This window comes from Ciconia boyciana, chromosome 10 (assembly GCF_034638445.1).
Source record: "Ciconia boyciana chromosome 10, ASM3463844v1, whole genome shotgun sequence".
NCBI lineage: Eukaryota > Metazoa > Chordata > Aves > Ciconiiformes > Ciconiidae > Ciconia > Ciconia boyciana.
Genome location: NC_132943.1, coordinates 13,919,171 through 13,931,776, shown reverse-complemented (window position 1 = coordinate 13,931,776; position 12,606 = coordinate 13,919,171). Strand labels below are relative to the sequence as shown.

Here is a 12,606-nt window from a genome sequence, read left to right as displayed (position 1 = left end):
CCAGACAGGATTGTATGTGCCTGTAGACTAAACTCCCTCCTCACCGGCAAAACCTCACCCTCCAGAGCAGCAAGGAAGCATTACTTGCAACTGCACACACAGCACCTAGGGCTCCGAGTTAGTGCCATGACAGCTTACTGCTTGTGACCACTCCCCCAACCTGAACTGTCTAAAGAACATACCAAACTCTCACTCTTTTCCTTCAAGTCACTTCAAGAGTGATTTGACTTCAAATTCTAAAATTGTCAACAACACCCCAATCAATACTCTTAGAGCAATGCCTTTTTTCTTTCTAAAAGACAGACATTGGTTCCAAACTAGAGGAAAGCCATGCCTTTTCTTATTGCTGAAGCTACAGTTTCTCACTTGTTTCAGTTTAGCACCAACTCTGAAAGCAGTGCTCTGAGCTTTCCCATCCTCAACCAAAATGGTTCACGACATGGCTCCAACTACCCATGGCAGCACAGGCAAAAAACAGGGCCTCTTCACAGGCAGCAGAAGTCTTCCTCAGAGTCTCCCTGTCTGTACCTTTGAATATTGGCCCCTGCCCTGCCCTCTAGCATGGGCTGGTCTTGCTCCTTGCTGCAGGCACTCCAGTTATGCGAGACAGTATTACACACAGGAGTCTCTAAGCACCTAACAGAAGGTTTTTCAGACAGTAGGGCAGTATTTCACTGGATACTTCACTAGCAGAGAGCTACTGGAGAAGGGGCAGGTAAGTGATATTTAGCAGCTACCACATTCTAGCTGAAGTCTTTCAAGTTAGCTGTGTGGTTTGCTTCAGGATTCAAGAAGCTGCACACATGCTCAAAAGGGGAGTCTTCCATTAAACTGGTGAACATGGCGAAGAACGTCCCCTAATTGCTTTTAAAATGGAAATGTGGAACTTGCTTAAACTTGAAAATTCAGATTACAGGAGGGTGTGAATGACTGTTAGTTACCACAGAATAGACATTTTTTTATTAACTTCACACATAGACAAGTCCCAACAGATCCAAGAAATCATTAGCTGGCCATACTGCCATGAGAAAGGAACATTCAAAGCTTCAAGTCTTTCTTCTATGTGGTTTTCATTTAAGAGTTTGTAAGTCTCTGCCTACAAACGCAGAAACAATCTTTTAAGCAAACTAATATAAACAAATTTCTCAGAGTTCCTCATTTTTTAAACATGTGAAGGAACACAAAGAAAAATTATGGTTTATGTCATAATCATGAGGATTGTAGTCTAAAGAAGATCCACGATACATTATGGCACCACCATCAAATGCATACAGGGGAGAAAAGCCAGAAATACCTTTGAATCCGGGGGAAAACAGTAATAGTAAGACAAGAGGGAAGGCTCAAGGCTGGCTTGCATCTACCAGCCAACAGGTGTTTAAGTTGCACTTAAAAAAAAAAACCACAAGAAAAAAAAGCTTTTTCCACACATGTTAGGAAGTTTGTTGACTCCCCCTCTTCCTCACAGGAGGAAGCGGAAAAAATACCACCTGAGAAAACCAAGGCACAAGCTAACAAAAAATGAACCTCCCAGACAATGAAGGATATGGCTGCTATATTCCATCAAGTTTGAAATCAACTGGGCAGCTGCTCCCCACATAACAAGCTTTGGAAAACACAAGTCCACAGTCTCAGCCCCAGTGGTCCACTTCTGTTCCTGAAGACTTTAAATGCCATGGGTTTCAGGTAGCCAATGTTACAAGACACAAACAATTTAGGACTAGGATTTTGAGTACACCCTCTTCCCATAGAAGCACAGTCATGCAGAAGTCAAAACTAACAACTCAGTGGCACAGGTCCTGTGTTTGGAGCTCCTCCAAGTTTTGAGGAGGGTTGCAAATATAGCCTCCAAAGCAAGGGTTTTCTCCAATCCTACTAGGCTTGCAGTTTGCACTCGAGGTGACAGGCTAGGCTACATCTGACACACTGTCAATATGTAGACAAGATAAGTCAAGAGAAATAACTATTCTCCCCACCACCCCAACTCTGTCACTGCAAAAACAAATTTTCCTCTTTCACTAACAAGCCATTAAAACTATGTTCTTAGTCAAAGCCTCTGCCAGTAACACCTACATTTTCCATCAAGAGCCATCCAGCAGAAAGCTACTAGAGAGGTTTAAGTTTAATGCCAGCTTGGAGCTCAAAAAAAGATGAATTTAAAGGAGAAAGCTGACAAAGACTGAACAGCCTAAAGTTACTCAGCCTAGATACTACCACCATAACACCATAAAAGGTGGTACAGTTCACAGCAAAACAATTGGCTCAGCACAGAGAATAAGTCAATCCAAATAGTAATAAAGAAATACTTGTTACCTAAGATGCTGTGGCAACACTAAACCAGGTACATAAGCCAATGAATTTTTTTCCATGCTTAGGAGAACCCCACTGACCCCAGACTGAAACTGCATTATTTGCAATTCTCAGGTACGACTTCATCTTAGGATAACTTTACAAGAAATCTTAAATCTTCTTCCTCTTGCAATGAGGAAGGAAACCTGAAGCGTGTAAAGAATGCAATGCCACTCTCCTGGGGGCTTGTCTATACTTGGAAGCTCTTCCCACATAGCTATTCAACTTTAAAAATTATACCCCACTCTCTCCTGCTCTAGTCATCAGGTTGAGTTATCATCTTTGTCTCAAGACACAAGCTTGCAGAGGGACTTGCAAAATATTGCTGCCACTCACGATCGCTGGCAAGAGCCAGTGCCACTCAATAAGCAGGTCTTTCTAGTCACCTTCCTGAAGGTATCTCTGTACCTACTTCCAGCCAGTAAGCTTAACTTGTAAACAACTTCTAAACATGACAACACTTCTTTGGTGTCTTTTTTTTTTTTTTTGTACATGCTTAGCTGTAGCCCAGCAGTTGTAGAAATAACACAGCAACACAGTTGTACCAACAAGCCTCCTCCTTCACAGGTCTCTGGACCTAACTGCATACAAACTTCAGTTTAAAATTAGTTCAAGGTACATAGTTAGACAGACATTTCCTTGAACCTTGACTTTCCACAACAAAGAACTCCTCCTTCAGGAGATCTTCACCCTAGCCAAATGCAGCAATTTTTCAAGTATAAAAGCTACTAGGCATCAAACCTGCAGTAGTTCACCACTACTGGAAGGTGGGCAGTGTAAATACTTAACTATTGGGTTTGCCAGCCAAGCCCCACTGGGCAAGAAGTTCAGAGCAATCGGAACAGCACCTAGAAATCATGTACTGCAAAGACCAAATGGAGATCTCACCAGCAAGGCAGTGTCAAACTGCAGCTCTGCATGAAGGGTGGAAACTCTCAGCCCTCTGTCCACTCATTCTCCTCTATTTTTGCTTCAAGCGGTACAGCTATCCCCTGCCCAGAGGGGATTTGGTATCAGGCCTTTACAAAGTATGACACTCGCTAAGTACTCAAACCTACTCTTCTCTCGATGTGCAAGTAGCAGTGGACAAAGCAGCTGTACTGACAGTCTCTAAGCTCAAAGTATTCTTAGTTGTTCAAACCCCCTGAAAGAATGAGGTGGCAAGTAAAACATCAAGTGTCCTACTTGAAGAAAGTAACCTTTTTCTGGAGCCAAAGGCAGTTTGCAGGAGGCACCCACCCAGCAAGTGACAGATGGGCTATCTCTTTTGTTCGCCTATCTCCATAAGTAGACAATGTTTCTTTAGTGCCCAGGAATATTACACAATCACTGTGATTGTTTTAAATCAGTAATTAGTGTTGCCTTGTAGTTGAGCCTCCCCCTAATCCAAAGATGGTTTCCAGCCTGACAACTCATGCTTTTCTAATTAGCTGACAGGACAGCCGTGTGCTTATCTCAATGTACTAAGTGCCTCTGACTGCGCTTCATGCAGAGACTCCTTCCACTCTCCCTATACAGTCACTTTAACTGTCTTCAGAGTAGCCACCACACCTCTAGTATTTGCCAGTACAGCCTTGCTGATAAGCAAAGCACTGCCCATGTGGATGCAGCTTCCTTGCTGAAAGTGTTATTAGGTCTTCAACAGAGGGTTTCTTCCTCCTCCCACAGCACCCACCCACACTAAGGAAGCGTTTGTAAAACTCCCCGCTGTTGCAGGCTGTTCACCTTCACGAGAACCATGTGCAGCTGAAGGCTTGCTAGGACTCTGCTAAATATTAGCTGTTCTGCAAACTTGCTTGGAGTCTATTAAGGATTCATGTTTAAAGTACAGACAGTAAACAATTGACACCAGGGCACAACTTCACTGCCATCAGGAAAACTGAGGCAGATTTCTAGAATGAAGATGGCCAAAAGATTTCCAGGACTTAAGCTAACTAAGGCCTTCCAGCCCCCACACAATCCTTCTAGGACAGATGCTAGCTGTGAAAGTTGTATTACCCTGCCCTGGGTAAGATGAGAGTTAAGCTTCAGATAACAGGAATTCTTATGCCTTCACTAAAAGTTTGCATTGCTCCCTCCGTAACTGAACACCTCATACAGAGCTACCAATTTCAGCGAGACATCAATCTTCAAAAAACCTCCACAGTAATGAAGCTGCAGCAAATCACGACAACTTGCAGGTCACCTCAATGTGACCCCAATACCCTACACTAATGGAACCACTTTGCAGAGCGGGAGTAACCCTTCAAGAGTAGGGTAGAAAATTAGATTAGTTTTAGCATCCTTTGTTTTCCTAATACAACCCTTCTCTGAAATTAGTTTGGTTTTAACTTTGTCTGAGACCAAGGACAAATCTAGAATGAGCTTTCAAGGTCTCCTTCCTTTTTAACAGTTTGAGTCCCAAGATGCAGATCAAAATCTAATAATGTTAGTAGCTGCTCTGTGTGACTCCCTCTTGTAGGCATCTCAGTTCATGGCTCCAAGGTATCACACTACAGCAGTTTATTAGGGGCCTACTGGACCACAGCACAGGGAAGGGGAGGAATTATCCTCATGACACTTTACCCTGTGAACAGTACCTAAGTTTTGGGTTTGTATGTACAAAAATGTCCTTTCTCTCTCATTCTGGAGATCTAACCTTACCTTAGAGCTTGTAGACTCCAGCTGTGACACCTGTGGGACCCTGGCCAGAAAACTGTACTGCACTGGCTCTCTACAACTTACAGCTCTGCAAGGTGTCAGAGCCAAGGGTGCACAAGGTCCCCCAAGGGGCCATGATGATGCAACCCAGAAGAACAGAGGTGGTGTCCAGCCCCCTTCCTACTGCAACTATGAGTGCAGGACAAAGCTTTCCAGAGTCACATCCTAACCCTCTCCTCCACAATCCAGCAGCAATATCGGATCATCTGGAAAAACATGGGAAGAAAAGGAAAAGGAGACACGCACCTGTAGCCTCACATGGGTAAAATGCTTAGCAAGGTTTGGAAGTAGAACACTACAGAGAATTAGAGCAGGTGGCCCATCACTTGCCAGATCACTAGCAGGACAAGTGGCTTCACAGCACACATCTGAATCTCGTAATCTCTATTGGTATTGCAATAGATTAAATCCCTTAGGCTAAGATCACTAATTTAGCCAGTCCTGAAGATGGAAAGCATCTCAATGTACATCAGTTGAAGAAAAAGGTGGAAGAATACAGAGAACCTCCTATTTTACAGGCAGGAATAGGGTAGAAATTCAGTGCCTTTCCCAGATCCACTGCAAAGCAAGTCTCCAGTGGCAGTGGGAACTGACAGCAAGATAACACCTTGTGGAAAGAGAAAACCCACACCACCACATGCTGGTACAAGATGAGGATAATCTAGTTTTAGAGAGATCAGTGGGTTTGATATAAATTCCACACTCAACAAATCCTCCAGGACCTTGTTACCCCTACAGATGTATAACTGATTAGTGACACAGAAGAAATAAGTAAGTTTTTGTGTACAAGTCCAAGCCAGAACTACCCTGGAAGCAGGTACTTGAGACACAAGTGCTAGTAGTAAAGTGACAGATTGGAATGGAAAATTAATACACAAGATCATACCTTGGGTACAAGCTCTCAAGGGAAACTGAGTGTCCACCTAAGCACCTTTCAGTAAGATTTCTTCCCTCTGCACCCCGCATCATTTTCTCCAAACATACATGTGTATTTTAGACAATCTTAAAATGTGTGTGACGTGGGAGTAAAGAAGGAAACCCACTCCATGCAGTCTACACCTCAAATAAGTTCATTCATAGAAGAAACTCAGGCAAGTAAGCAGATACTCAGGCAGATACAGCCACAGACAAAAGCACCTCCAATTCTAAGACAATGACTTAACATGCACACTTGTGACAACAAGTCGTGCCAAGATGCTGCTGATATGAAAACCAATCAGACACCCGAAACTGAACAAGGCAGGAACTTGGGTAGGAGCCTGTAACAGACTGGCTATGGGATGCAACAGCAGCAGTTCGTAAGTCAACAGTTTTGGAAAAAGTTTATTTTCTTGGTCTCTCTTCAGGCCTCCCAGCTAATGTCCATCTCTTCCCTGGTGACTCTAAACACAAACTTGTCTGCACGACAAAACAGGGCTCTTTGCCTACCCCTATTCTCCAGGGCTGCCAGCCCTCAATGGAAACTGTTGACCAAGGACAGAACTCCCAGTAGCAGCTGGAGTTCAACTGCTGACAGGGGCCAACAGAAAGCACCTAACCAGCACCTAGGACCAGTTTAGCTCCAGGGAGGGGAAGGAGGGTTACCCTCTGTGCTAAGGCATAAGCAGATTCTATCCAGCCTGGCATTTGCAACCGCACATAAGCGGATGGCTGAAAAAATCCCCTAACACAGGCAGTAAGGGATTGCAGAAAGCCACCACTACACTTAAGACTTATAGAACAGTGGGCAGAGGGAGCACAGCACAACGAGGAGCAGAAAGGGGGTTTGTTTGACAATACCATGAATTGGGCTGAACTCTAGTGGCAGTTAAGAGACTGCTAGGCTAAGAAACCACTTGCAATGTAACAGGCAGACACACATACCTGCGATTCCTCTCTTCTGCTCAGCATCACTGTGAAACACGGGTCAGAATCTGACTCCATTTTGATCAGACCTTTGCCTTGGCAAATCATTGTTGGTTCAGTTTGTCTTTCTGAAATATCTTGGAATCTAAAGTATCTACAAGCAATGTGTAAAGAGAGGGCCCGAGCTTAGACCTGAAACACAAACACTGCACCAGGGACTGGTCTGGTCAGGCTGTTTAGCCTATTATTTTGCTGGTGGGGGAAACAAATTAGAGATTTTTAAATCTGCCCACTCATTTCCAATGAACTATCGATGATGATGCCTTTCTAACAATTTTGCTGCTCGTACTTGGCATACTATTTCTAGATGCAGAATGGACATCTCCCTCCTTGCGGAGCCAAACATGCAGAGATTTGATTAAGCGACAGAACAGGAAACCAGATAAATTCAAACACTAACCATGGATTAAGATCAAATCCCTTGGAGAGCACCTGCAGCCCCTCAAACCACAAAACCCATTTGTTGCCCTCCTATAACTTGAACAGTTACAACTCCATCCAATTCATTTGGGTTTTGGGTTTTTTTGGTGTGTGCAAGAGTGCTAGTGCTGCCAAAGAGAGGAGAAAGTGATCTCTCATGCTTATGACAGAGCCAGACACTAGAGCAGCACAGAATGCCACGGAACTCGCCTGCGTTTAGCTCTTCAGTACCCTGCTGCACAAAGCTCTTAACTTGCTCATATCAGGCTTTCAGATAGCTTTGAAGACTGGTAACAGGTTGGTCCAATAGACAGTATCCAAAACACGGAATGAGCTCTAAAGAAACACGCAACACAAACTTCAACCCCACATAGGTTGATGAAAATGAAGAAACTGAGCAAAGAGCAACATGAAGCATACACAATTACATAGCAGGGTAAAGCCAAGGCTGTTCTGCACAAGACTGCCACAAATATCAACCCTTCATCAAGGAAGGAAACAAACCCCTTTCCTCAGTCAGGCTGCTTACAATTTACTAAAATCACAGTCCAAACAAATTAATAGACGAAAACAGTCTATTTTATTCACTCAGCTGAGAGACCTTTATACACTTGCCAGCATTTTTTTTTAATGCACTGGCAAGCACTGTTCAAAGGTGTGCTGTCAGAATCCAGGAGGGAGCTTCAATTACAACTGCCAGCCAAGGAGGCATTAACAGCAGCAAGCCTGATCCAGAGGCACGCTGAGAGTTCCAGCCCTAGTCTAGGCAAGGCCCAAGATGAGACACTCAGGGTGACACATGAGCCAGATCCAAAGTCATCTGAGGCCAGAAGGGTACCCATAATGGCAGTCCACAAGCTTCAAAGCCACAGTACTCTCACAAAAATCTGCCTGTGTGTTGAAATGGGCAGGTGCATGCAGAGGAGGTCATTACTTTATCCATCTGAACATTTCATGTCCAGCCTCTTTCACACTTCTTATAACACAGCATGACCTGCCCCTAACACAAAGGATGTTGAGGGCAAGATCTAGCTCCTCATGTTGTAACTCATTATAGAAGCAGACTTGGTGTCAGCTCTCATCCTCTAACAACCAACAGCCCTCACCAAACTGCCTGATGGATAGGGATAGCCTGAAGGATTGACTAACATATGGGAGAAACAGATAAATCATTTCAGTTTGAGTTTTGCTGTTTAAATATCTGGTTTTCATAACACTTAAGTTGTAGCTCAGATTTAAGATTCCTACAGAACTTCAAAGATGACTGGAGGACTAGCTCATTCGATTGTAGGTGCTCTCTGCAATTGTCCCTCTAGGGAATATCACATGAACTAGAGAAACATTTCCAACTCACAAGCATGCTGCTGTCTCACTTCTAGCACTGTATGTTATCAGCCAAGTGAAGGAAGGCCAAGGTGTTTAACTTCATGGCATTTTTCTTCTTGAAACAGAAACTTTTGAAGCTGTCTGATCAATTTCAAGGACTTCACAGGAATGTTGCAGGCATCAGCATGAAAAAAAATTCCATTTATGTTGGCAGCAATTTTTTAAAAAATAAGACAAGTGTGACTATGAAATACACAGAGGATCACCCATGGTGACAGAGTTAGTCATTACTCTGTCCCTCTCGTAACTTCCAGGCTTCAGTCCCACTAACTGACAGGCTTCAACAGAGAAAACAAGCAAAAGCTGGACTTTGCCAAGCCCAGGACTGCAGCACCCAGCCTTGTTCCACACAGCAAGCTACACTGCCATGATACAGAAGACTCTGAACATGACAGTACTGCGGTTCTATCCTGCATGCAGAGTAGTCCTTTGCTCTAGGCTCCAGCGAAAGCTCACCACTACTGGAAGTTCTCAAACATATCCAGCTGCAGCCCACTCTGCAGTTGCAGCCTCTCTTAAATCCAGTTCAGAATTCCACAAAGAAGCAAACACTTGCACTTCTAATGCCTTTGCAAGATCTAATTTGGGAACTACTGATCTAAATGGTGCATTTGCATCTTCAGGTATCAAGCCACAATACTTTGGTTTGTCTTCAACAGCACCCAGGTGGCATCAAGAGGAACATGCAACAGAGATGCAACTGCTCAAAAGATGCAGAGAAACAGTCTGCAATACTGAGCAGCAAAATGGACTCCAGTGTATTTGCCAGAGATGCTGGCACAAGCACTGGGAGAGGAGACCTCATCTCTGCCCTACCAACACCAGCTCGGCACTTCTTTGCTTAACCTTTGTCTCCTTTACTAAACACTGACTTATGAAGTAAGTCTGCAAGGGACAGAGAGATCTACTGGTCAGAACATCCCTCACACCTGGGAAGTGTCTGCTCCACTCCACCACAGGCTTCCCATACAATCTTGAGCTTGTCACCCTGCCTCAGTTTCCCACCTTTCTCAAGGAGCTGTGCAGGGGGGTGGGGAAGGGGGCAGCTTTCCCTTCCTCAGATATCTTAGGACACATACATTGAAAATACCTCAAGCATAGCCCACATAGGCCTGTATAAACATCCTGACAAATAACTACATTTTGTTTACCCAGACCCAGCATCTCTCCGAAGCATTTTTGCAGGATTTGTCTAATGATCAAACCACCTCTTTGTACAGGTGTGAACTCCCAGTCCTCTTCCAACTTGCATTAAAGACTTTGATAGAAATAAATGAAGTAAAACACGACACGTGCACAAAGGGGCCAAATACAAGAGCTGAATCCACCCAAATCACAAGATGGTTTTAAAAATACAGCAGCCTCAAGACGTTATCATAATCCCGCACTGCCGAGCGAACGCAACACGGCTGCACTGCACCTCCCTTCACTAAGCAAGCGCTTGCGCCAGCGGAGACCCTCGCACAAGGCCTCTGCCCCGCGACGGCCCGAGCACCGCCGCCTCTCCCGCCGCAGGGCTGCCCCGCGCTGCTGCTCCCGCTCCCGCACGGCCGGTGCTCGGCGACCCCGCTCCCACCGGGCGGCGCGGCCTCAGGCCGTGTTCGCAGAGGAGCCCGCACCGCTGTTGCGCCCTGGGGGAGCCGGGGCCGGCCGCCCCCGCGGCTCGCTGACCCCCACAGCCTCAGCGGCTCCTGCGGGCTGCCCGCGCCCAGCGGCCCCCTGGGGCGGGGAGGGCGAGGGGCGCCTCCGCGCCAGCCGTTAGGCCCCAGCAGCCCCCGCACCCCCTGGCTCCCGCTGCGGCCGTTATGCCACCAGACCGCCCTCCGCCTCCCCTGCAACAAACCACACCGCCGGGCGACCCGGGGCTGCGCTCCGGCCCGGTGCTGCGGTCGGGACGGCCCCGGCGGCGCCCACCCCGCCCCGCTCCCCGCTCCCCTCCCCTCCCGGCCGCGCTCCCCGCTGTCACCCAGCGGCGGCACCACACAAAGCCCCCGGCCGCGCTTCTTCCCCCCCACATCCCCCCGCCCCCGGCGCAGCGGCCCTCCCCGCCCGGCGCGGTGCCGGTGCAGGCGTTACCTGTCGGGCGCGGCGCGGGAGGCGGCGGCGGGGCGGGGGCCGGACGGCGCTCAGTGCCGGCGGCGGCGCCCGCTGCGCTGCATGGCTGCGCCCGCCCCGCTGCCACGGGAAGAATGGGAGCCAGCGCGCATGCGCCACCCGCACCCTCTCCACGCCGGCGCGTCACCGCCCCGCGCCTCTAGAAGGCTCCCGGGCCAGCAGCACGCATGCGCGCAGGGGTGCGCGTACACACTCCCCCCCACCACGTACCACAGAGTGCGGGACGAAGGCTAGAGAAAACGCGCCTCCCGCCGTTCTCTATGGTAGCTGGGGGGAAGCCCCCCAGCACGGCGGCGGTGAGGTCAGTGTGCGCAGTGCGCATGCGCAAGAGCGGCACCTCCCCGCCACGCCCGCCGCGGCCGTTACGGGCGGGCTCGGTCGCCATGGCGACGCCGCCCGCGCGGCGGGAGTCGCTGGGGCTGACAGGGCCGCCGGGCGGTTTGCTGTGAGAAGGCAGACAAACATTTTTCCAGGCGTAGCGGGGGGTAAGGGGAGGCTCAAAAACCGAGTCCCTACTGATGCGCCTCAGCCGAAGGCTTCAGGGAGTACAGTGCTCCTGGCTGGTGGGCCCAACTTGTGAGAAGGTTAAATGTTCCGAGAGGAATTCCTGATATTAGGCAGAGAGAGCTTGGGGGCTGAGCGCTGTCGTGTGGAAAGAAGCCTGAAGCTGCGTGTCAGTGCATAGCCCCCCCGCCTTTAATGATGCCCTATTGAGGAAAACAGTGTTTTGCGCACTCTTAGTTAAAAAGCTGCATTGAAAAGCAACTAATTCTTTCTCTTAAATGGAATGAGTTGCCGCGCTCCTACCATATGACTGCGGTGAAAATAGGAAACAAACGCTCTGTGCATAGGCTCCTTACCAAGACATGTCTGACCATCTTCTTCCCTAGGCTTATGACTGCTTCTCTCGTGTTGGTTGTCAGGAACCTTCATTTCACCTCAAACACCCCCAGCTGTCCTCACGCTCTGCCCTGCAGAAAGCGGTTCACCTCCATAAGGTGGTGTAACATTGCGGTTTCCAACAAGTATGTAGTCTGAGCCATCAAAACAGTTCATATGGAAGAACTGTATGTAGAAGAAACGGTTCCTTTTCAGTCTTGAAATTTTCCTTCTTGAAATAATAATGCCTTTTTTCATGGCTCACAGTTTTGGCACAGGAATGGCTTTTGCCAAGCACACTCCAAATAATACTAAATTTGCTAATTTGTTCTTTCCCACCATCAGGTTCCAGAGCAATACATAACTGCTGCTTTGCATGAAGGAATCAGCATAGGTTGAACGTGAAAAGTGGAACAGGCTGCACAGATGTCAAGAGAAAGCTGGGGATATTAGTGCTTAAAAGGATGCCAGCTCTGTGTAAACTGAAAGCAGGTGATTACAAACCAGCTTTAGAAATTACCTTGGTTCTCACCCCTCAGGCAGCAGCTAATCTCATGAGATAGTTCTCAAATAGTTCTAAGTTAACTGAATTATGATAAGCAATATTTCATTTAGCTTTAGTAAGAAATCAATATTTGTGTATCACACATCTGCTGTCAATTCATTCTCTTCAGTATTACAATAAAGAGGCCTTTGCCTTGGAAATCTCTCAATACTGCCTTCTGATATAATTGGGTATTTGGCCTTTTCTTCATGGATTCTTACTTCTGGCAATTTTAGGGTCACTGTTTGGCAGTCTAAAGCTTCATAAAGAAATGCTGAGAGATGCAGTTGGCTTGATTTTTAAGTACTTTT

General features: G+C 47.1%; 1 protein-coding gene across 6 annotated transcripts in view; it reads right to left on the bottom strand.

The window, feature by feature from the left end:
- The window catches only part of CLASP1 (cytoplasmic linker associated protein 1), a 186,587-nt gene extending 175,483 nt beyond the window's left edge, over positions 1-11,104 (bottom strand). For 5 of the 6 annotated variants that reach the window (XM_072875474.1, XM_072875468.1, XM_072875470.1 and 2 more), the window contains exon 1: positions 10,834-10,972. The gene's annotated coding sequence lies outside the window, so the exon portion shown is untranslated. Of the gene's footprint in view, positions 1-10,833; positions 10,973-11,082 lie in introns of those variants that run through there. The other variant, XM_072875469.1, reaches the window with a different exon arrangement.
- Between the last annotated feature and the right edge of the window lie 1,502 nt (positions 11,105-12,606).